This window comes from Helianthus annuus, chromosome 14, assembly GCF_002127325.2.
Source record: "Helianthus annuus cultivar XRQ/B chromosome 14, HanXRQr2.0-SUNRISE, whole genome shotgun sequence".
Lineage (NCBI taxonomy): Eukaryota > Viridiplantae > Streptophyta > Magnoliopsida > Asterales > Asteraceae > Helianthus > Helianthus annuus.
In genome coordinates, this window is record NC_035446.2 from 36,847,707 (window position 1) to 36,874,245 (window position 26,539).

A 26,539-nucleotide genomic window follows, 5' to 3' on the forward strand; every position below is an offset into this window, starting at 1 on the left:
GACAAATCGGCCAAAACAACCGTCGTCTCCACCCTTGCTAATGGACCAAAGTCATATTGGTCGTATAAGCCCCCCGGTAAAATGCTAACTCCGGCTCCGAGATCTAGCAACGCCTTAGCCATTTGAAAATTACCAACTTGTACATTAATCAATGGCGTGCCCGGATCTTGGAGCTTAGGAGGAAGGTCCCCATTCAACACCGCACTTACTTGCCCGGTCAAATCCACCCGCTTAGGCACTTCCTTTTTGTTTTGCCTTTTTTGTGTACATAATTCTTTTAAGAATTTTGCATAAGCGGGGACTTGTTTTATTGCATCGAGGAGTGGGAGATTTATTTTTACTTGTTTGAACATATCCCACATCTCCTCTTTTTGAGGACCTCTCGACACAATAAAATTTTTCTTTCCCGGGTCAAGTAGGGCCGATGGAAATGGAACTTGACTCGGTTCACCCTCAACTTTTTCATTCTTTTCACTTTCACCCAAACCCGGTTTTTTAATAATTGTTTCTTTTGGTTTAACCGGTGAAAGTTCATCATCACTTTCAATTCCCGTGATATCCTCAACCACCCCCTCAACCAATTCGGGTGACAAATTGGCCTTAAATTCTTTCCCACTTCTTAAAACACTAACATGATTAATATTAACATTACCTCGTGACGAACCATGTGAAGGGTTTACCTTAGTGTCGCTTGGAAGTTGACCCTTTCCTTTCTTCAATTCTGCCACATCGGTTGCTAATTGACCCATTTGGGTTGTTAGCGATTGGATGCTTTTATCACGAACCTCATCTTTTTGCATTCGCACTTCGTCAAGTTGGTTCCGTTTTTGCATCTCCATTTGCATGCTCTTCAACATCTCCATCACCTCGTTTCCACCCGAAGACCCCCCTTGCTCTTGACCCGTTTGGTATTGCTTTTGATAACCTTGGTTATTTCCGCCTCGGTATCCACCTTGATTATTGTAAGATGGGCGTGAACCAAAATTACCTTGGCTACCTTGAAAATTTGGGTTCGCTTGATTTGAAGGGTTCCCATATCTAAAGTTCGGGTGGTTCCTCAATCCGGGGTGGTAGGTATTAGAATTCATGTTGTTGTAGTTCCTACCACCTCCTCCTTGACCTTGACCTTGAACCGCATGGACTTCCTCATATTGCCCTTCCAACATCCCTTGGCAATTTTCAGCCGCATGACCTATTTCATTACACAAAGCACAAACATCATATATTTGGTTAGTGGTTTGAACATGGCGTGCACTTGCGGTTGGGTAGTGGTCGGTCGGGCTCTTCTTGAAGCTTGAGCTTTCCTCTTTGACGTAGTTGCCATGCTTTCCAAGAACTCCCAATCTTCATTCTCATAGTTTGTTCCAAAAGTCCCACCGGTAATGGACATCAAATCGCGAGCATCTTCGGCACTCAACCCCTCGTGAAAAGCATTCATTAACTCCCACAATTCGATTCCATGGTGAGGGCAATTCTTTATCATCATATTGAATCGTTCAAACGCTTCATGGAACATCTCACCATGTTGTTGTTGGAAGCTCCTCAACCCCTTTCTAGCATCATTGGTCTTTTGGGCGGTATAGAACTCGTCTAAAAAAGTTTGTTGCATTTCCCCCCAAGTGTAAATAGATGCCGAAGGCAAAGTGTAAAACCACTTCTTTGCCTTATCCTCCAAAGAAAACTGAAATAAGACCAACTTAACTTCATCGGCCGAAAAACCTTGACTCCCAAAAGTGTTGCAAATTGAGTCATAGGCCTCTAAATGGAAATACGGCTCCTCCGTTGCTAACCCTTTGTACTTCGGTAAACTTTGCAACGAGTTTGTTCTTACTTCAAAAGTTCTCCCTTGGTTGTTGTGAGGGATAACCACCGGTGAAGGGTTTTGAGTAATGATTGGCCTGAAATGTGCCTCTATTCCCCTTGCTTGTTCCCTAAGATGCCTTCTTGGAACACCCAATCGACCCCTTGGACGAATAGGACCCATTGGTCTTGGTATAGGCCCTTGTGGTGCAATTGGTTGTTGGGGCATCGGTGGGTATTGAATCGGCCTTTGAAATTGTGGTTGTACATGTTGTGGCCGAACTTGTTGCAATGGAATAGGTTGTTGTATTGGTGGCCCTTGTGGTCTTGGTCGAATGTGTTGTGGTATAATTTGTTGTTGTGGCATTCCACCAACACTTGCCATCCCTTGAGATTGACTTTGCACATACCCAAACTCCCTTTGATCACCATAACCTCCATAACCGTACCCATCATCTTCATAACCCTCATAATCTTCAAATCCTCATCATAACCATCTCCTTGAATTCCCGAGGTCTGCCCAAATGGAATGGTCGAATACTGGAAGCCCGATTGTTGTTGTTGTGGTCTAAAAGATGAAGTAGTATGCACGATAGTTGAATTGGGTGCAATTGTGAAAGTGGATGATGATTGACCCGTAGTTGGGGGAAAGAAGTGAGATAATGGTGGGATTGTGGTAGATGGATTGTAGGTGATGGTAGGCTCAGTTTGAGTGGTGATTGGTTGGGTGACATTGGATGGTGTAAACTCAGCGGTGGTATTAGGTAATGTAGTGTTTGGCGATGGTTGAATGGAAGTAGGTATAAAGGATGAGGATGATTGACTGGTTGTAGGTGGAATTTGAGAATCCGCCATTATGTTTCTCGGTGTGATGGGTGAAGTGGGTGAACCAATGATTTTGTTTTCTCGCACTAAAACTCGGTTTTGTCTTAGCGTTCTTTCAATTTCCGGATCAAACGATAGCGGTGATGACCTGTGAGAGCCTCTAGTATGCATACACCTGAAGTACCTGCACACTAAACACAACCAACGTAAACCCGAAAATAACAAACAAAACTATTAAACTAACACACGTTGCGCACTACTCCCCGGCAGCGGCGCCAAAATTTGACGTGATGTCGTGGGTCAAGCAAATTTAATCCCCAAACAACTATAGATAGTGGTAGTAGGGTATCGAACTCAGGGAGTATGTGGAAGGTGTGTTGATTGTATAGCTTTGTATTTAAACTAATATTAGACTAAATTGCAGAAATTAAAATTCAAAAGTTTGGATTGTTGATTTAGAAAACAAAAATTAAAAACTGATTCAAATCAAAGTTGGTTGTAAAACAAATTAGGAGAGAACAATGATCACCTTAGGTTTCAGTTTCTTTAAACAATTGTATGTAATTCCACTAGAAAGAGTTACATAGACATAACTCGTGTATAGATGATTGAAGTGATAAAAGGGAACAAAGTACACGGATTATATAAATGCGAGGTTGTTTCCCGATGACCAATTAATCAATAACCAACCCTAACCCTTCCCGTGATATCTCGATTGCCAACGGCACCAAGAACGTACGATTTAGACTAGAAATTGCAATATTGATTAACAAACTACAAACAATCAAACATACACCATGACATTCAAGCAACGCAAGATATCATTCTAGAAATTCAGAAATTAAACACACAAAAGTTCAAGAAACATTCACCTAAGATGATCACCGAAGAGTTTAGCCGGACATGGCTTGGTGAATCATCATCAACATCAAACTATTGTTCATACGAATCAAAAGCACAAACCGAATGATTGAAATTGTTCAAAACCAAGCAAGTTCTCCAAAAATCGCCCCAATGATGTCTAGAACCGTCCAATCATGAAAGATAGTGAAAAGACACTCTAAAACCGATTTAAAAGATGGCAGTTACACTTTGAATCGCAGACTCCACCGTAAATTACGGTGGAGCCGTAATTTACGGTGGACATTATTCTTTTACGGCGCGAACAACCTGTGTTACGGTGGAGGAGAAAGTGAAAACCAGGTCCACCGTAAATTACGGCAGGACCGTAATTTACGGTGATCAGCTGCCTTGTCTTCTTTGTTGTTTCTTTTGTTCCACGCTCGACCCGTTCTTCACCAAAGCCTCCAAGGCTGCGTTTACTCCATCCTTTAGCTCCTAAACTGCACCTGAAACATAAGCACCGTAGTTATCTAATTCAAGATAATTACACGATTTAGTGGAGGATTATTTGTCTTTTAACATGCTTAAGGGTTGTCCAAAGGACCACCCGTCACCTTCCGAGGTTGGAGAGTCGCTGAGAGATTGAACCTGCACAATGATTTGAGGAATGACCCTCGCCACTTCCTTGGCCACGAGTGAGGCGATCCTCTGATCGGCGCTTCGTCTGACTCTTCTCTTGGTTGTACGTCTCGAGGCGAAGTCGTTCGAAGACATCTAAACGAAGAAAGATTTAGAGTGATATTCGATCATAATGATTTTAAGTATGCGATGTGATTGAGCACCTTTAAAATGTGTTTCAGGTAGCTTAGTAATACGTATTCACATAGGAGCCACATAGGAGACACGAGATTCCTAAGTTCTCGCGTATAACACATGTAATCGTATAATATATATATATATATATATATATATATATATATATATATATATACATATATACACTTATGTACATACATGTTTGTATAGATAATCGCGAGGACGCGATGAAGAGAGAGAGCGAGTTGTTAGACATTAGTTTTGTTGCGAACATTCGGCTTTTGTTTTAGATTGCGATGGCTGTGTGAGTTGTGCATATAAAGCGGAGAGAGAAAAGAGATAAATTGATAAAGCGGTAGAGTCGAAAAATCGATAAAGCGTAAAGTCGTAAGCATATAATCATATTAAATTAGCAAGATTCATTGACGCGTAAAAATTCGACGATTGCGGCTTTAAAATAGATGGAGTGTCTGGGGTGTTAGACATTGACCACCCAAAGTGATTCAACTATCCCTAACAAGTTCGAACACACGCGTTGGCCTGATGTACTATGCTCTCACCGGGCTGCGGCTACAGCTTTCATCCTTCTAGGCTCAATGCGGCTCGAGTTGTCGGTATCGTCGAGACTTTGGTGAGAGCTTTTGAAAACCATTTTAGAGAGTGGAACGGGTTATTAAGATGCGGGTTTCACCCCTGACTTAACAACTTTGCTCCTAGCTGTGGTTGTGCTCGCCGAATAAATCCGGGAGTTCCACTAGATTGAAATCGAGAGTTTGGTTGAGATGTGGATATCACTCCTGGCTCAATGAAAATTCTTGTGCTGAGAATGAATGCGCTGAGTGAGTGACCTATCGAGAGTTCCTGGTTTTCACCTCATCTTGACACGACCACTTATTTGGGTTATGCGAGTATTGTCAAACGTGTGTATTGTGTTAGCCTTGGGAAAGGCAAATAGTATTAAGCCTTAGGAAAGGCTTTCCTCGTGAAGCTCAAGTATGCGGTATTCGCACAGAAATGCAGTTTTAGCGAGTTCGAATGAGAGCATCAAGTAGGCCCGCATAAACCCACTAGGTTCGCACGAGACAGTTTGTTGGTACTTAGACTATAGACTAGGTCAATTCTAAGACTTCAACCCAGACTAGGTCTGATGTCTTACCTAATTCCCTATAGTTATGGCTCTGATACCAATCTGTCACACCCCAACCGATGGCGGAATCATCGGGGCGCGGCACTAGGCGAATCAGATTGCTCAAGAGAATCCATAACAACTGTTTAGTGGCAATATTTAATGCGTTCATTATCCCATACTAATAAACAATACATCAGTAAACAATTATATAGATTTCATGTTCTCTCAAACAATACAAATCTGACAACCTAGATTTATGGTGTATTTCTAGACTTCCTAGCTTGATTTATAGGTAGTCTGTGATTTAACCTGCAACATATGTTAAAGCGACGTCAATACAAAAAGTATTGGCGAGTATACAGGTTTTACATGGAAAATAAAGTAGATAAATGCGCTGCGAATTTACACATAAATAAACGAGATACACAACATATACACTACAAAACAAATACTACCAGCTAAGTCACTCGATGCTAGCTAAGTTGGGACGTCGCGAGTAAAAGTCATAGCACATATGTATTAAGCATCACGTGTAAATATGTACGACAGTAATTTGCATGTGATAATAGTTTTGATAAGTGCGTTTTAGATATGAATGTATGTTACACCCTAAAGTGTGTTTAAAGCGTTAAAAGGGGGTCAAGTATACTCACAGCAGGTGTTTAACAAGTAAACACAACTTGATTGGATTGATTGAGAGCGTGTCTAAGTTAGCCTGTGAACAGTAGCATAAGTTGTTGGATAGTGTGTAAACAGTGCGTCGAGTGTGATGTTGGATCGAATGGTAGCTCGATCGGATGACTCATTCGGACGGATGACCGTTTGGTCGGATGGTCATTCGACTGAAAAAGTGTGCCTGTGAAATGTTGAACTTTTGAAGTTTTCGTTGTAGTATAAGTAAAGTCATTCGATCGGATGGTCATCCGGATGGATGGACGTTCGATCGGATGGCAGTTTGTTTAAGTGGAAGGTTACAAAGAATCAAGTCTTCTGGTCGAATAGTCATTCGATTGGATGGTCGTCCGATCGGATGGCTATTCGATTGGAAGCTGATATTCCTTGAAGTTTTGCAAAATTGATTAAGTGTTGAGATTACAAGTCACCTGTGTTAGTGCAGTAATGTCTATCGCCTCCGTCAATTACGTTCGTAGCAGAAACAGAAGAACTTTAGTGATTATAGTGTAATATCTTGTTACTAAAAGGTAAGGTGGCATTATTGTAAATAAGGAAAGATTCCTTATTGCCCCTTGGCCTATAAATAGAGAACGTAGGGTTTTCATTTAGAACTTTTTGTAACTTTTGCCATTTCGAGCTTTGGAGCTTAGAGGTTAGAGAGAGAAGCTAGAGAGAGAAAGTAGAGAGAGAAAGGCAAAAGGTGATTCAAGTAATTGTACGATTTCATATCTTATATCGAATCACAGATTGAGTACGTCTCGTGTGTTTCGGTCGTTTACGTTCACGGATTCCGCACGTCGAACGTGTCATTCGCAATCGTTTCGGAGTCAAAACCGGTCGTAACAAGTGGTATCAGAGCAGGAGCTCGATTGCACGGATCAAACGCACAAATTCGCACAGAAATACATCAGATTCAGAGTCGATTTCACTCAGATTTGTCAAAATTCCTTCACTTTTTCATCTATTCACGTTTTTTGACTAAAAATCGCAAAATTAAACGACTTTTTACGGTTAAAAATTGCTGATTTTTTGATATGTTGTGCGAAACTACCTGATCTACAACCCTAAAAATTTTCAGATCTTAATTCTTAACGGTTTGGGAGAAATCTTGGATTTTCGGTTCGAAAAAGCTGAAATATGGTTACTGTTGTTGTTAAGTTGCTGAATGCCAACCGATCGGCCAAGCCAGCCGATCGGCTAGGCTAAACGATTCATTAAAAAGGTTGACTTTTTGACCCCGGCCGATCGGCTAGGATTCCTCCAATCGAACAGCAGCATTAGTTTCTAGCCGATCAAACAGCAACATCACTGACACTCATTTTAGACGTTGACTTGTTGACCTTAGCCGATCGGCTAGGATTCCTGTTCGATCCACCGTCACATGCATCCAATCGGCTAGCAACATATCATTAAAAGTCAAGCTACTCATCACGAGATTCCATAAATTCATAATCCGGAAGTGTGCTTAAAAAATTGAAGGGCCGAATCATTTTTTTTTATCAAATCTGAACTTGTCGGCTTTTGCGTGAATCAAGATTTATGATAATTCTTGAAGGTCCAATCAAAGTGTTCCTTTAATCACAATCGTCTGAAATTAATTTGTCCCATGTGAATCAACAAGGATCGGTCCAATCAAAGTGTGTTTATTGTCACTGACCCATGTGCATTTGCATTGAAATAGCTGTTTGCATGTGAAAATGTTGAAGGCCCAATGATAATACTATACTGTTGATGATTGTCGGCCATTACCCTTTGCCCATGTGACTTCAATTTTAACAGCCCAATCATGCATTGCTTCAGCTCACTAGTTGTTTGAGGTCAAATGTGATGATAATATTTTGGTCGAATAAAATCCAAGCATTTAAATCAAGCTTTGTGTTAGACATTAATTCTGAAGTTTGCATCGATATTTGATATTTGTCAGACATTGAAGTCAACATTGAAGTTTAAGTGCCAACCGATTGATCAAGTTTTTGTCGTGTAGTGATTGTTTGTGCATTGTCTTGGTTTGGCTAGTTAACTCGATCGGCTAGCATAGTGTTGTCTCAATCGAGTAGTTCACTCGATCGGCTAGTAAGTCTCTTGATCGAGTAGCCTACTCGATCAGCTAGCAAAGTCTTGTTGTTTTGAATATCTCATTCGATCGGCTGGTGTAATCGATCGAACAGCAGCGTTAATTGTTACTCGATCGGCTGGTGTAATCGATCGAACAGCAGCGTAAGTTGTCACTCGATCGGCTGGTGTAATCGATCGAACAGCAGCGTAAGTTGTCATTCGATCGGCTGGTGTAATCGATCGAACAACAGCGTAAATTGTCACTCGATCGGCTAGTGTAACCGATCGAACTGTAGAAATCACTATCCAATTGTCCAAACTCCCGAACGTACAAGTTGCTTGATATTTGTGAACTAATCATTTGTTTACGTGATTGATTCAGGTGATTCAAGGTAATTCAGAAGCTCAAACCATGGCTGAGGAATTCTGTAACACGTTTTTTAACGCGTTCACATCCGAATCGTCCGAGATTGCAAATGTTACACCAAAAACCATCACGAAGGCGATCAATGAGAACATCAAGCATGATAACTTTTACGGAACGCACTCAAAGCCACCAACTCTTGAAAGTATTGAAGACTATACTTGGTGGAAAGAACGGTTCATCAACTGGGCAAAAGCGTATGCGCATGAAAGCTGGTTCTATCTAGAGTTTGGATATGAACGACCAAAAAATGATAAAGGCGAAGAACTACCATTCAAAAGATTTTCAAAAGATGACAAAGCAGAGTTTGCCGCCGAACAGAGAGTGGTTGCGTTGATCCAGTCAGCAATTAGAAATGATATATTTGCATTGCTAAATCATGATAGGTCATCAAAATCAGTATGGGAAGCTTTACGAGTTAAAGCTGAGGGGGGTAAATGTGACAACTCGTATCTAGAACCTATTTTTGTGATTTATGTAACGTATGTGAACGATATGTGACTTTTATGAAAGTGAATTTTATGTGAATGTTACGTTATTATGTGTATATGTGTCACATGTTACGTGAATGCTTTGCATTATGTGTTTATATCACTCAAACCGCACACCCACACTTGATCGCACAAGGCTTAACCGGTCACACAAGGCCCATTCGGGCCATTCCTTGAAATCGGATACCATTGGGCAGCCGAGTTGGGCTCGGCCCACTCCCCACTCGCAAACACAAAACCAAGTATAGGGTTTTGATTTCATGGTTAGTTTGTCACAAAAACACACAACACACAAGAACCCTAGACTTCCTTTCTCTCTCTCGGCTTGCTTAGAACCCGACGGCGAACAACCACCATCTTCGGCTCACTTTTCCTTTGTCTCAATTCAACCGGTTAGTGCTTGTATTGTTTTGCTTATTGATGATCACATGATCTCCTGCTTAAACTAGAAAGATTAGGGTAATTGGTTTAATGTAAATATGAACTATATAATGTTTATATGATTCTTGAAGGCATGATCTAGTAATCGGCTATTTACTTGTGTTAATCGACTGCCATGATATATGTTTTAGATTGTAGTCATTTGATAGTATTCTAACCTAATCGGATATGATGTTTGATTGTTGTTGTTGTTCGTGTAAATCGGGTAGTTTGAATGTTCTTGATATTCATATTAGGGTTCCTATGAATTGCTTAGATTATGCTAGTTTGATCGATTAGAAGCAGGATTGTGAAACTGTTAATTGTTTATTGATGATATGCAAGTTTGGAAACCACGATTCTAATGGCAGGAATTATTGAAATCAGTTTCAATTGATAGACTCATCACGGTTGCGAGTCGAAACCGAGTAATCTCGATCCAAGCATGATAACTCGAAACCGGTGTTGCGAGTCCAGTTGCGACTCGGAACCTCACACACAGCAGCACGAACCGAAACCTTGGTTGCGAGTCCTGTTGCGACTCGAAACCAGACCATGACGAGCCGAGATCAGCGGTTGCGACTCGAAACCCCGGTTGCGACTCGTGATCGCTGGTTGCGACTCAGGGCCCGTTTGTCCGCACACACTGATTTGGATTCACAGTCACGGGCCCAATCAATTGGGCCAAATAATTGGACTTATGACTGTTATGTTTTTGGACTGCTTATCTGTTTGGGCCGGGTTTACAATGGATCGCACAACATGTTGGGCCTACTATCTTTTGGGCTTGGTTATTTAAATCGTTCAAGTATGAATATGATATGCTCTTGACTGTTAACGTACCAAACGTGTTGCCATGAACTTTACGTGCTTATGACTTGCTAGTCTATGTGTAAACATACGTGCTCTACTTGAACCCAACCTGACTTGTACGGTAATCCTGTTAGGACGTGTTTGATCACTTTTAATTCAAGTAACTTTGGTATAACCTGCCGAGCAATCCCAGGTGAGTTCATTGCATTTTCTCAAGCATGCGTCCCGGTGGTTTGGGACAACTGGTAAACATTTGGAAGGGAAACATTGGGTAAACAACTTAATCGGTTTTGGTTATTGCTTGGAGGGCAATGGGGGTAATTAGTTGATAGCGCTATTAGGTGGGAAACCTCACACCGGGCCGTAAGGACGGGCGTGAACTAGTTATCTGGATAGGGCTATGGTTGTTAGAGGCACACTCCTCGGATACATATGGGCACACTCCCTAGGGTATCTAACGATGGCAACATAGCGAACAAGGGGTAACCACTCCCTGAATACACATGGGCACACTCCCTAGGGTATCTAACATGAGCAACATTGTAACGCAACATTGAATCGCATTAACATACATCTGGTAACTCAACACGTTAACAAAACCTTGAACTCACCAGCGTAGTCTGACACACTTGTTTGCATGCTTGTAGGTCGTTAACTTTGGAACATGGACTTGCTATCTGGGCGTGCTGGAGTGGTCATGGATCGAAGCTACTGGATTATTTATAATTGATACATTGGTTTTAAGTTCATTTTGAAATGATTACTAAACGACTTATCATATGCTTCCGCTACATAACTCTTGGAAATTAATATTGTGTTTGACATATAATCTTGACGATTAATGACATGTTTTATTTAAGTATTTACTATTGGTTCAATGTGATTGGTGGCTCAGACTCTGATGTGTAACACGCCTCGCGGGGTTTCCACCGGTGGTATTTTGGGGGTGTTACAGTTTGGTATCAGAGCCAGGTTATAGTGAACTAGGTTTTAAAACGTTTTGTAAAACCAGACTATAACCGGACAACTTCGAAAATCGATCATGACACTCAGCTCCAGATTGCAAGGTTCGTCTCTCTCTCACTTTATACGTTACCTGCTTAGCAGTCACACAGTCACAACGTATAAGAACTGAAACATTAAAACACCATAGTGACTTGATAGTGTGACACTACTCTTCGACTTATGCAAACCATAGACTTGTAATACCATCTGTTATGTTGTTTGAACGGGGGAAACTTCGAGCGCAAGCTAAGAGGCACTGAGATAAGCATGCAAATTGCCTTATTATTATGGGTGCGCACTTAATAATAACGTGGGGTGCATGCAAGTCCCAGTGAGGCTTATCGAGCGTGAGAAGGGTTCTGCCTTACTATGTGTGAACTTAGTAGTACGTGAATATCAGTATGGTACTTGACTCCTGTCTCGCTTCGATTTTTAAATCGGTTTATTCCCAACTATAGAAACATGAGTGGACGAGGACACGGACGTGGCAACATCAACATGACTCAGGCTGAGTTGAATGACCTAATCAATACCCGCGTGGCTGAGGCTTTAGCAGCCTATCAAGCTGGTACGGAATGTACCAAGTACTCTTTACTCTTATACCACGTACACGTCTTTTCATTCCCATAATGTGTTTCCTCCCGTTATTTAGGTCAGCAAGCACAACCACAACCTAACCAGCCTGCGTGCACATTCAAAATGTTTATGGACTGTAAGCCACAGACCTTCACCGGGACTGAAGGGGCTGTGGGACTCCTAAGATGGTTCGAAAAAGCAGAGTATGTGTTTTCTATCTGTAACTGTCCCGCTGGGGACAGGGTGAAATATGCTGCGGGTACCTTGGCTGATGGTGCCCTAACATGGTGGAACGCCCAAGTGCAGTTGTTGGGCATCGAGGCAGCGAATGCCACAACTTGGGAAGACTTTAAAGAACTGATCAGGGAGGAGTACTGTCCTCGGGACGAGGTCCAGAAACTGGAAAACGAATACTACGACTTGAAGATGGTCGGATCTGAAGTCGAAGCGTATGTGAAGCGATCGTATGAACTGGCCGACATGTGCCCAAACTTGTCCCGGCCTATGTCCCGGAGAATTGAGTTATTCATCAAAGGGTTGCCTCCGCATGTGAAGAGCTTGGTCACTGCAGCCTATCTCAATGATTTGACACAGATCGTTCGTCTGACTCACAAGATAGTGGATCAAGAGGTGGAAAGCGATTCGTTACCTCCGCGTATCTCGGCCACTAAAGCTGCTACACCCACTGCCACTGCGTCCGCTAATGATAACAAGCGGAAGTGGAGCGATTATGACAAGGCATCCAGTGCTGGCCAGACTCAGAAAAGGCCAGACAACAGCAACCGCAACATCAGTCAATCATCCTCTGTCAATCAAGGCCAGGGAAGTGGCCACAGCCAGGGTTCGTATGCAGGGAAGAAGCCACGATGTAACAAGTGTGGCTATCATCATTTCGGGTCGTGTACTCGGAAGTGTGACAGGTGTGGTAAGGCAGGCCATGAGGCCAGGGATTGTAGGGCCCCACAGCCCAAACACCAGCAGCAACAGAACCAGCACAACCAGAGACAACAGGGACAACCACCCCAGCAAAACCAGGGTTTCAGGAAGGGGTGCTATCAGTGTGGTGATGAGGGTCACTTTAAGCGGGATTGCCCTTAGTTAAACTAGAACGCTAACGACAACAACCGCCCGAATAACAACAATACTGGAAACAACAACAACAACAACGGCAACAACGGGGGTAATGGTGCTCGGGGCAGAGTGTTTCAGCTTGGAGCAGGGGATGCCAGGAATGACGGCAACGTTGTAACTGGTACGTTTCCTGTTAACAATCGTATTGCTTCTGTATTATTTGATTCGGGTGCCGATTGGAGTTACGTGTCCCTAGAGTTTAGTCAACGATTAGGGATAACCCCAACACCTTTAGAGGTTAAACAAGTAGTAGAACTAGCGGATGGTAAGACGATAGAAGCCTCAAATGCCCTTTTTGGATGCAAACTAGATCTCGTGGGTCAGGTGTTTGACATTGACCTCCTTCCCGTTACGCTCGGTAGTTTTGACATAGTGGTAGGCATGGATTGGTTGTCTAAGCACCAAGCAGAAATTCTGTGTAAGGAGAAGATTGTGCGTATTCCTCTCCCTGATGAAGAGCCACTGTTAGTTCAAGGACATCGTAGTGGGACGTTGGTTGGGATTATCACGGCCATGCGCGCACAGCAATATCTACAAAAGGGGTATCCTGCACTGTTAGCGTTAGTTACCAACGCTCAGTCTGAAGAGAGTAAGATCGAGGATCTACCAGTGGTGCGAGAATTCGCTGATGTATTCCCAGAGGAGCTACCAGGGTTACCTCCTCACCGTCAAGTAGAATTTCAGATTGATCTTGCACCGGGAGCGGCTCCAATTGCTCGAGCTCCTTACCGGTTAGCACCTGGAGAGTTACAGGAACTGTCCAATCAATTGCAGGAGTTGTTGGATAGGGGTTTCATTCGACCCAGTTCGTCGCCTTGGGGAGCCCCAGTTTTGTTCGTAAAGAAGAAAGACGGGTCATTCCGTATGTGTATCGACTATCGGGAGCTCAACAAGGTGACCATTAAGAACCGCTATCCGTTACCACGCATCGACGACTTGTTCGACCAGTTGCAAGGGTCAAGTTTCTATTCAAAGATCGACTTAAGGTCGGGTTATCACCAGGTAAGGGTTAGGGAAGAGGATGTTCCCAAGACAGCCTTTCGAACGCGCCACGGACACTATGAGTTTTTGGTCATGCCGTTTGGATTGACCAATGCACCAGCGGTTTTCATGGATCTCATGAACCGCGTATGCAAGCCATATCTCGACGAGTTTGTTATAGTGTTTATTGACGACATCTTAGTCTATTCCAAGAACAAGGAAGATCACGAGCGTCACCTACGTCTCATCTTGGAACTCTTGAGAAGGGAGCAGTTGTATGCGAAATTTTCTAAGTGCGACTTTTGGATTCGAGAAGTGCACTTCCTTGGGCATGTTGTTAACGAGAAAGGGATACACGTGGATCCTGCGAAGGTGGATGCAGTTAAGAATTGGGCGGCACCAAAGACTCCGTCTGAGGTGCGACAATTTCTCGGTCTCGCAGGGTATTATCGAAGGTTTATTAAAGACTTCTCGAAAATCGCGCAACCTCTCACCTCGCTGACACAGAAGAACACAACGTACTCTTGGGGAACGAAGCAGGAAGAGGCCTTCCAAGTTCTGAAGCATAAACTTTGCAGTGCACCGATCTTGTCTTTACCAGAGGGCACCGAAGATTTTGTGGTATATTGTGACGCGTCAATTCAGGGTCTCGGTTGCGTGTTGATGCAACGCGAGATGGTAATAGCTTATGCTTCTCGTCAGCTGAAGGTACACGAGAAGAACTACACGACACACGACTTGGAGCTAGGAGCGGTGGTGTTTGCGTTGAAGATTTGGAGGCACTATCTGTATGGTACCAAATGCACCATCTACACCGACCATAGGAGTCTCCAGCACATCTTCGACCAGAAAGAATTGAATATGCGACAACGACGATGGGTGGAATTATTGAACGATTACGAATGTGCCATCAAGTACCATCCGGGCAAGGCGAACGTTGTAGCTGACGCCCTCAGCAGAAAGGATAATGCACCTAGGCGGGTGCGAGCATTGCAACTCACGATTCAGTCCAACCTCCCCTCCCAGATACGAGACGCTCAGTTAGAAGCGTTGAAACCAGAGAATGTTCGAGCTGAAGCTTTACGCGGCTCGAGGCAACGACTAGAACGGAAGGGAGACGGTGCTTATTACGTAACTGGACGCATTTGGGTCCCATTCTTTGGCAACTTACGGGAACTTGTAATGGAAGAGGCACATAAGTCACGCTACTCTGTACATCCTGGATCAGATAAGATGTACCACGACCTGAAAACTACCTACTGGTGGCCCAGCATGAAGGCTCATATAGCAACCTACGTCAGCAAATGTTTGACTTGTGCTAAAGTTAAGGCGGAACATCAAAAGCCCTCAGGTCTACTGCAGCAACCAGAGATACCCACATGGAAGTGGGAACAGATCGCCATGGATTTCGTGACAGGGCTACCTCGAACCCAGGCTGGGAACGATACCATTTGGGTGATTGTTGATCGCCTCACGAAATCAGCACACTTCCTAGCAATCAAGGAAACGGATAAGTTTTCTCAGCTGGCAGCAGTGTATCTTAAGGAAGTGGTTTCTAGGCATGGAGTGCCAACTTCTATCATTTCAGACCGTGATCCGCGTTTCACTTCAGAGTTATGGCAGTCAATGCATAAATCGTTTGGTTCCCAACTCGACATGAGCACCGCTTATCACCCACAGACGGATGGTCAAAGCGAGCGCACCATCCAAACACTCGAAGATATGCTTCGGGCATGCGTACTCGACTTTGGAAAAGGATGGGAGAAGCACCTACCGTTGATAGAATTCTCCTACAACAACAGCTACCATACAAGTATTAAGGCAGCTCCGTTCGAAGCACTGTACGGACGGAAATGTCGTTCACCTCTCTGTTGGCATGAGGTGGGTGATAGTCAGATCACAGGCCCTGAGTTTGTTCTTGAAGCATCAGAAAGCATCGTGCAGATCCGAAACCGTATGGCCGCAGCTCGCGACCGTCAGAAAAGCTACGCTGACAAGCGTAGTAAACCGCTGGAATTTGAAGTTAATGATCGCGTTATGTTAAAAGTTTCACCCTGGAAGGGTGTGGTGCGTTTTGGTAAACGCGGCAAACTAAACCCTCGTTATGTGGGACCGTTCAAAATTCTGGAACGAATTGGAAAAGTGGCCTACAGGTTGGAATTACCTGCTTAGTTGGGTAATGTCCATGATGTATTTCACGTATCGCAGCTAAAGAAGTGTTTGGTCGATGAAACACTAGTAGTACCATTTCAAGAGCTGAAGATAGACGACAAATTGCAGTTTGTCGAAGAACCAATTGAAATTATGGATCGAGAGGTTAAAGTTCGTAAACACAGCCGTATACCGATTATGAGAGTTCGTTGGAACTCAAGACGTGGTCCAGAGTTCACGTGGGAACGCGAGGACCAGATGAAACTTAAGTATCCACATCTGTTCCCCAATGACCAGTCAAAACCTAGCGAACCCACTGTTGATGCAACTGGTGAATTTCGGGACGAAATTCCCATTCAAGTGGGGGATGATGTGACACCCCAGGAAAACTAGTAAACAATATAGCTTTCGTTAGTAAGTGCGTACCAAATTTCGGGACGAAATTTCCTGTTAGTTGGGGATACTGTGACAACTCGTATCTAGAACCTATTTTTGTGATTTATGTAACGTATGTGAACGATATGTGACTTTTATGAAAGTGAATTTTATGTGAATGTTACGTTATTATGTGTATATGTGTCACATGTTACGTGAATGCTTTGCATTATGTGTTTATATCACTCAAACCGCACACCCACACTTGATCGCACAAGGCTTAACCGGTCACACAAGGCCCATTCGGGCCATTCCTTGAAATCGGATACCATTGGGCAGCCGAGTTGGGCTCGGCCCACTCCCCACTCGCAAACACAAAACCAAGTATAGGGTTTTGATTTCATGGTTAGTTTGTCACAAAAACACACAACACACAAGAACCCTAGACTTCCTTTCTCTCTCTCGGCTTGCTTAGAACCCGACGGCGAACAACCACCATCTTCGGCTCACTTTTCCTTTGTCTCAATTCAACCGGTTAGTGCTTGTATTGTTTTGCTTATTGATGATCACATGATCTCCTGCTTAAACTAGAACGATTAGGGTAATTGGTTTAATGTAAATATGAACTATATAATGTTTATATGATTCTTGAAGGCATGATCTAGTAATCGGCTATTTACTTGTGTTAATCGACTGCCATGATATATGTTTTAGATTGTAGTCATTTGGTAGTATTCTAACCTAATCGGATATGATGTTTGATTGTTGTTGTTGTTCGTGTAAATCGGGTAGTTTGAATGTTCTTGATATTCATATTAGGGTTCCTATGAATTGCTTAGATTATGCTAGTTTGATCGATTAGAAGCAGGATTGTGAAACTGTTAATTGTTGATTGATGATATGCAAGTTTGGAAACCACGATTCTAATGGCAGGAATTATGGAAATCAGTTTCAATTGATAGACTCATCACGGTTGCGAGTCGAAACCGAGTAATCTCGATCCAAGCATGATAACTCGAAACCGGTGTTGCGAGTCCAGTTGCAACTCGGAACCTCACACACAGCAGCACGAACCGAAACCTTGGTTGCGAGTCCTGTTGCGACTCGAAACCAGACCATGACGAGCCGAGATCAGCGGTTGCGACTCGAAACCCCGGTTGCGACTCGTGATCGCTGGTTGCGACTCAGGGCCCGTTTGTCCGCACACACTGATTTGGATTCACAGTCACGGGCCCAATCAATTGGGCCAAATAATTGGACTTATGACTGTTATGTTTTTGGACTGCTTATCTGTTTGGGCCGGGTTTACAATGGATCGCACAACATGTTGGGCCTACTATCTTTCGGGCTTGGTTATTTAAATCGTTCAAGTATGAATATGATATGCTCTTGACTGTTAACGTACCAAACATGTTGCCATGAACTTTACGTGCTTATGACTTGCTAGTCTATGTGTAAACATACGTGCTCTACTTGAACCCAACCTGACTTGTACGGTAATCCTGTTAGGACGTGTTTGATCACTTTTAATTCAAGTAACTTTGGTATAACCTGCCGAGCAATCCCAGGTGAGTTCATTGCATTTTCTCAAGCATGCGTCCCGGTGGTTTGGGACAACTGGTAAACATTTGGAAGGGAAACATTGGGTAAACAACTTAATCGGTTTTGGTTATTGCCTGGAGGGCAATGGGGGTAATTAGTTGATAGCGCTATTAGGTGGGAAACCTCACACCGGGCCGTAAGGACGGGCGTGAACTAGTTATCTGGATAGGGCTATGGTTGTTAGAGGCACACTCCTCGGATACATATGGGCACACTCCCTAGGGTATCTAACGATGGCAACATAGCGAACAAGGGGTAACCACTCCCCGGATACACATGGGCACACTCCCTAGGGTATCTAACATGAGCAACATTGTAACGCAACATTGAATCGCATTAACATACATCTGGTAACACAACACGTTAACAAAACCTTGAACTCACCAGCGTAGTCTGACACACTTGTTTGCATGCTTGTAGGTCGTTAACTTTGGAACATGGACTTGCTATTTGGGCGTGCTGGAGTGGTCATGGATCGAAGCTACTGGATTATTTATAATTGATACATTGGTTTTAAGTTCATTTTGAAATGATTACTAAACGACTTATCATATGCTTCCGCTACATAACTCTTGGAAATTAATATTGTGTTTGACATATAATATTGACGATTAATGACATGTTTTATTTAAGTATTTACTATTGGTTCAATGTGATTGGTGGCTCAGACTCTGATGTGTAACACGCCTCGCGGGGTTTCCACCGGTGGTATTTTGGGGGTGTTACAGTAAACAGATAAAAAAGAACAAAATTGCATTGCTTAAAAAAGAATTTGATCTGTTTGATAGCCTAAAAGGAGAGTCGGTGAGGCAAATGATAGAGAGATTCTGTCACCTAAAAATTGAACTTGAAAGATTTGAGATAACAAAAACAAGAGAGGAAATTATCGATAAAGTGATTGAAGCGTTACCACGAGCTGATCAGTGGCAAACGTTTGTTTTTATTTTGAAAAATGATGCTTTATATGATACGATTTCTCTTGATTCATTGTTTGAAAAGATTGAGAGTCATGATCTGGAGCTACAAAAGCAAAGCAAGATGACTGATTCTTCACATCAACAGAATGTTGGTGTCACACCCCGACCACGTAAAACGACAAATCGTGGCGGAAACGCCGGGGAGTGTTGTAACAGAATTATTGTTTCAAACCATGGATACGAAGAGTTTCATTTCATTAAATATTAAACATGGTTTTAAAGTTAAACAAGCAAATCAAACATAGACTAATATCATTATTAAATCACTAAGGCCTCGTTCGGTCCTAAGTGAGCATGCTTCCTATTCGCAATCAAGACTAAGCAACTTCACCTGAAACATATGTAAAAACAAAGTCAGCAAAGAAATGCTGGCGAGTACATAGGTTTTATGAGAGTGTCAGATTCATGGCTCGTTTATACGTTGAAATAAATTGTGCAACCTCATTAATTGTCATTAGAAAACCTTGTTTTATAAAATGTTTGTATCGTAAAATGAATAACCGAATTAAAATAGTTTGGCTATAATTTATAAACCTCGAGCCATGGATCTTTACCCAAAACATTTGTTTTTCGCAAACCAAATCGTAAATCATTCTCGTAATAAAACTCGTATTGTTTATATCGTTCCGAAAACCTCGTTTGTGTGACATCGCTTCCAATTGTTTTTCCCAAATTGTTTAATTCGTTAAACACTGCTTTAGTCGTTTAAATCATTCTCGTTTTTGATCGTGAAACTACTTTTGGTCGTCTCGTTAACAACATTCAAACCTTTGTGACTCGTTCATCGTTCCACTTGTTCTCGTATTAACAAACCACCAAAGGGTAAGTTAAAAATCATCAGATTCGGTCGTTACCCACCTAACCCACACATAACCATGGGTCCGGTCTGATAACGGGATTTGTCGGATCCTATGGTACCATAACCTAATACTGGTCGGTTTGGCCGAAATTAATGAATGTCATTTGTTATGTAATTACAACCAACAAGCTCGTTCACATTATCGAAATCGTTATTAGTTTAATATAAACCATCGTTAAAACATCGAAATCGTTTTGATACATATGAATCACCCCAAAACATTTGAAAACAGTAAAATAGGGGAACTATGTACTCACCTTTGGGTGCGTTTTTATATGCTAACACAATCCCTCAAATTATTTATTTGTCCTAAATTAAATAAGAATGATTTAATAAACAAAATTCATAAAAAATGATGAAGTTTCTCTGATACTTAGAATTTTCACTTAACTTTGAGATTCCCCGAAAAGTTATTATTTTTGATTATTTTGGTATATTCGCGTATATGTACTCAAGCGTAAAACAAATAATCTTGTCAAGTATTATCATGTCATCATACACATATTATAAAACACATAGCACATTGTAACACATAAAATTTACTCATGACCAACCCATTATAGTTATGTCGAAAAACACTTATTTTAGCGTTTCGGTAACATTTTTGAGCGTCGGAAGTCACGTATGACTAACCGAACACTAAGTAAACTTAATATAAGTTAAAATACTTGTTTTTATACCAAAAATATCAGTTTGGTTACTGATCAAAAAAAGTTTTGTAAAAGTCCTCCGAAAAGGCGATTTTTAACCGTTTTACCGCATAGTTTTGCATCAAACATTACCCGAACCATCCCAAATCGAAACGACTTGAAATTTTAACATTACCCATGTTATTTATTGAATAAAATAATGGTTATACTCATGATAGTGCAGGTCTTAAGTAAAGCACATAAATCATGTAAATTTCACATATTTTACCACTTTTTAAGCTATATGTACAACACGCAAAGCTATCAAACTTATGTCAAAGTTTCATGCCATTATAATACACTAAATAATGTCATTTTTAGTGTTTATAACCTGATCTAAAACATTTTTGCCATACAACCCCTTTTTACCATTTCTTGAGCTTTAAATCGAAATGTATCTTCATGTACAAGTGCCTAAAGCATACAAACATAGCATCAACATTTTATGTTGATCTAAATGCATCAAATATGTGTTGTTTTTAGGTTTATTTGCTGAAGTAATTTAAATTTAACATATCATACATAAATCACCAAATACTTGCATTTTTTTCCATCATTCAAGAACATGAAACACTTAAACAAGTACTTTATCAAAATAAAGCTCAAAACTCAAACTCATATACACACATATATATGTACGGTTATATACCTATGTATACACACCATCATTTTTTTTATTTGTTTCATGACCCATTTCTTTTAGATTTCAAGTTTTGTGAAAATCCCAAGATTCAAGAGAAACTTCAAATCATCAAGAACAACTATGAACCAAAGGTATGATTTAAATATAAGTGTTATACCTTCAAGATTCAAGTAAGTTATGGGATGATAGGAAGCTTGTATTCACTTGACAACACCTTGGGAACAACCTTAGATCTTCACACTATCTTGAAGTTTACTAGAAAGGATGTTGAATCTTCAAGAACAAGACTTGAAGATATGAAGAAGATTAAGATAGAGAGAGGGAGAGATGGAGTGTAGTGTTGAGTGTGGAATGATGGAGTTATGGTATGGTGGTATTTATAGACCTTCCATATATCATATTCCTAGCATATTCCTAGCATATTCCTGGCATATTCCTAGCATATTCCTGGCATATTCCTGGTATATTTCTAGCATATTTCTGGCATATTCCTGGTATATTCCTGGCATATTCCTGGTATATTCCTAGCATATTCCTGGCATATTCCTGGTGTATTCCTAGCATATTCCTGGCATATTCCTGGTATATTCCTGGCATATTCCTGGTTTATTCCTAGCATATTCCTGGCATATTCCTGATATATTCCTGGCATATTCCTGGTATATTCCTAGCATATTCCTGGCATATTCCTGGCATATTCCTGGTATATTCCTGGTATATTCCTAGCATATTCCTGGCATATTCCTGGCATATTCCTGGCATATTCCTGTTATATTCCTAGGTTTGCTGCGTTGCCTGTGTTTTGCAGTATAAGCACTGTGTCGCGTAGGAACACACGGTACGCGCTTAAACTTGAAAAATAACGTTTTTAAGCGTTTTAATTTATTTTTCAACACGAACCTGATTAAAATAAGATTTTAATCATAATAGAATATTTGTGGGATTTAAATATTATCCGGGCGGTCACCAACGTTCGTTTCGCAGTTTTGTCGTAATTAGTTCTTTAGTTCAAATAAACATGTTTTCGCCATACCGAATCCTTCGAAACTTATTTCTAAGTTATGTAAGGGATATTTAGGGTATGTTTGGCTTACGTCATAGTTCCGGAGTGTATGTTGCTTTAAACTGATTGCGTTTAAGCACCAGTTTGCGTATAACCTTCCAGAAAGTAATTTAAAGCTTGAAATTGGTATCGAATCAAATTGTAAAATTAATAAACACAATTGCACATATAGTAACACCAAAAAACACATAATAACACCAAAGCATATTGTTTTATTGATAACGGACATTGTTTTACATAATACGATGATTATATATCACAGTTGTCACAGTCTCCCCTACGTTAGGAAATTTCGTCCCGAAATTTTACTTAGAGGAATCTTGTGAAAACAAATGCGGATATTTCTCCTTCATCTGGTCCTTATGTTCCCAAGTAAACTCGGGGCCACGTTTGGATTCCCAGCGAACCTTGACCAAATGAATCCGTTTGCCTTTCAACTGTTTGTATGTACGGTCCACTATCTCCACAGGTTTCTCGACAAAGTGCATCGTTTCATCGATTTGAATCTCGTCGAGAGGGACGTGAAGATCAGCATCAGCTAAACACTTTCGCAAATTGGACACGTGAAAAGTCGGATGAACATTTCCAAGCTCTGGAGGTAGTTCTAGTCGATAGGCAACCTTTCCAATTCTTTCAACAATCTTAAATGGTCCAACATATCGTGGTGCAAGTTTTCCTTTCTTTCCAAATCTCACCACTCCCTTCCAAGGTGACACCTTGAGTAGGACACGGTCTCCGACTTGGAATTCTACGGGCTTGCGTTTCATATCCGCATAACTCTTTTGACGGCTTCTAGCTGTCACAAGATTATCGCGAATTTTCTTGATTTTGTCTGTTGCTTCCAGAATGATCTCAGGTCCAGTAAGCTGAGCTTCACCGGTCTCATCCCAACAGACAGGTGAACGACATTTTCGACCGTAGAGAGCTTCGAATGGTGCCATCTTAATGCTAGCATGATAACTATTATTGTATGAGAACTCGATCAATGGTAAATGAGAATCCCAATTACCACCAAAGTCTATCACGCATGCTCTAAGCATATCCTCCAAAGTTTGAATCGTCCTCTCAGATTGACCATCTGTTTGGGGATGATAAGCAGTGCTTAGATTCAGTTGGGTTCCCAAAGCAGATTGCATGGTCTTCCCAAAATGAGATGAAAATCGAGCATCACGATCAGAAATGATATCCAAGGGAACACCATGTCGTGATACAATCTCGTCTACATAGATCTTGGCAAGCTTTTCAGCAGAGAAATCCTCACGGATTGGTAAGAAGTGAGCAGATTTTGTCAAACGATCAACTACGACCCAAATAGCATCGTGACCTTTAGACGTACGCGGTAACTTGGTGATGAAATCCATTGCAATGTTCTCCCATTTCCAAACCGGTATCTTTGGTTGTACAAGCAAACCAGAAGGTCGTTGATGTTCCGCCTTGACTTTGAGACAAGTTAGGCATTTCGATACATACAAGGCAACATCTTTCTTCATACCAGGCCACCAATACTGGGTACGAAGATCCTTGTACATTTTATCAGCACCAGGATGGATAGAATATCGAGACTTGTGAGATTCGTCCATTACTAAGGTGCGAAGATCGTCCTGATTCGGAATCCACAAACGATTCTCAAAATAGAGTAAACCATCGTCTTTCCTTTCGAGTTTAAGCTCAAGTTGGAGCGGTAGCTCATACTTCAATAAGTCTTTGATCACACAAGATCGTTGAGTTTGAAGGACGGAGATCGAATATCAGATAGGGTTTGAACAGAATGAAGCTTGACTCGTTCCTTTCGACTAAGCGCATCGGCTACGACATTCGCCTTACCAGGGTGCTAGCGGATCTCGCAATCATAATTGTTTAAGAGTTCAACCCAACGTCGTTGCCTCATGTTCAGCTCCTTCTGATTGAGAATATGCTGGAGACTTTTGTGGTCTGTGAAAACCACACACTTCGTTCCATAGAGGTAGTGTCTCCAGATTTTAAGTGCAAAAACTACAGCTCCTAACTCAAGATCATGAGTCGTATAGTTCTTCTCGTGAATTTTTAATTGTCTAGACGCATAAGCTATGACTTTACCACGTTGCATAAGAACGCAACCAAGTCCTAGATTCGACGCGTCACAATAGACAACAAAATCATCGTTTCCCTCAGGCAGAGATAGAACAGGAGCATCACAGAGCTTTCGTTTCAGTGTTTGGAACGCTTCTTCTTGCTTAGGTCCCCACTCAAAAGGCTTATTTTTCTGAGTCAAAGCAGTGAGCGGAACCGCGATCTTCGAGAAATTAGAAATGAATCGATGATAATAACCAGCAAGACCAAGAAAAGAACGAACTTCTGTTGGTGTCGTTGGTGTATTCCAATCCTTAATTGCAGCAATCTTGGATGGATCTACATGAATACCCTTCTCATTGATAATATGACCCAAGAACTGAACTTCCTTAAGCCAGAATTCACACTTGGAGAATTTAGCAAAAAGTTGTTCCTTCCTTAGGAGTTCCAATGTCAAACGAAGGTGTCGTTCATGATCGGCTCGAGACTTTGAATAAATGAGAATATCGTCGATGAACACAATGATGAACTTATCTAAATAAGGTTTACAAACCCTATTCATTAAGTCCATGAAGATAGCTGGGGCATTCGTCAAACCAAAAGGCATGACAGTGAACTCGTAATGCCCATATCTTGTACGGAAAGCAGTTTTGGGAATATCTTCTTCGAAAATACGAAGTTGATGATACCCAGAACGTAAGTCGATCTTGGAAAAACATGAAGCACCTTGCAGCTGGTCGAAGAGATCATCAATTCTAGGTAGGGGATATCGATTCTTGATGGTAAGCTTATTAAGCTCACGATAATCGATACACATTCGAAAAGATCCATCTTTCTTTCTCACAAAGAGGACAGGAGCTCCCCAAGGTGAAAAGCTCGGACGGATGAATCCTTTATCAGACAACTCTTGAAGTTGTTTTGATAACTCTTGCATTTCCGATGGTGCAAGACGATAAGGCGCCTTCGCAACCGGGTTGGCATTGGGTACAAGGTCAATATGAAACTCGACTTGACGAACTGGAGGCAACCCAGGCAGTTCATCAGGAAACACCTCTGGATAATCCCGAACAATCGGAATATCCTGAATACTCTTGCTCTTGCCTTTCTCCTCGGTGATATGTGCCAGGAAAGCGATATATCCTTTTCGCAAATAACTTTGAGCCTTCGTACACGACATAAGCTTCAAACCACCTGATGGTTTCTCGCCACGAACTTCCAGAACATCACCAGATGGAAGAGGAATACGAACTATCTTATCGAAACAAACCACCTCAGCATGATGTTTGGTTAACCAATCCATCCCCACGATAATATCGAAACTACCAAGTTGCATCGGTGTGAGGTCGATGGGAAAAAGATGGTTATCAAGGTTTAACTGACAATCACGGATAACAGAATCGAGAACAAGAGGTTTACCAGTAGCAACTTCGACAGTTAAGGGTTTCCTTAGTTTAGTTCTAGGTATCGCAAGCAAAGGCTCAAAAGATAATGAAACAAAACTTCTATCGGCACCAGAATCAAAAAGAATAGATGCAGGTCGATTGTTAACAAGAAACGTACCATTGACGACGAGGTTGTCAGCTCGCGCCTCGTTTGCATTCAGATTGAATACTCGTCCACGAGCGGGATTCGCATTTGCATTGACATTGACATTCACGTTCGGATTTGCATTCGTATTTGCCAACCTCGGACAGTTGTTGCGGAAATGACCATACTCTCCACAATTGAAGCACGAACCCGGTGGGAATCTAACAGCATTCCCCTGTACTGGAGCTTGATTTTGAACAATCTGATTCTGACCAAAACGACAGACGTTGGCCAGATGCCCAAGCTTACCACACGTTGTGCATTGCCTACAAGCTTGTTGTGCAACGTGATGACCGTTGCAGCGAGCACAATGGGGTGCGGTACCAGCATATGCTTTCTTAGCAGGAGGTTGAGCTGCTGGGTTCTGAGGGTTCTGAGCAGTTTGTGCAGTTACTGCAAAGTTCTGAGGACCCTTTCGCTTCCTCGACTTCTTCGATGACTCACCCTTCTTACCCTTACCCTTTTCCTTGTCTTTAGCAGAATCAGTTGACTTCTTCTTATCACCTTTGCAGGTAAGTTTACGCTTCCTGACTTGCGACTCAGTCAGGGTAGCAGCTAAC

General features: G+C 41.8%; 1 non-coding gene across 1 annotated transcript; it reads left to right on the forward strand.

The window, feature by feature from the left end:
* Window positions 1–1,454: 1,454 nt before the first annotated feature.
* LOC118486934 lies at window positions 1,455–1,560 on the forward strand. The gene has a single exon (XR_004880101.1). It is a non-coding gene; the product is annotated as a small nucleolar RNA R71 (small nucleolar RNA).
* The last annotated feature ends 24,979 nt before the right edge of the window (window positions 1,561–26,539 follow it).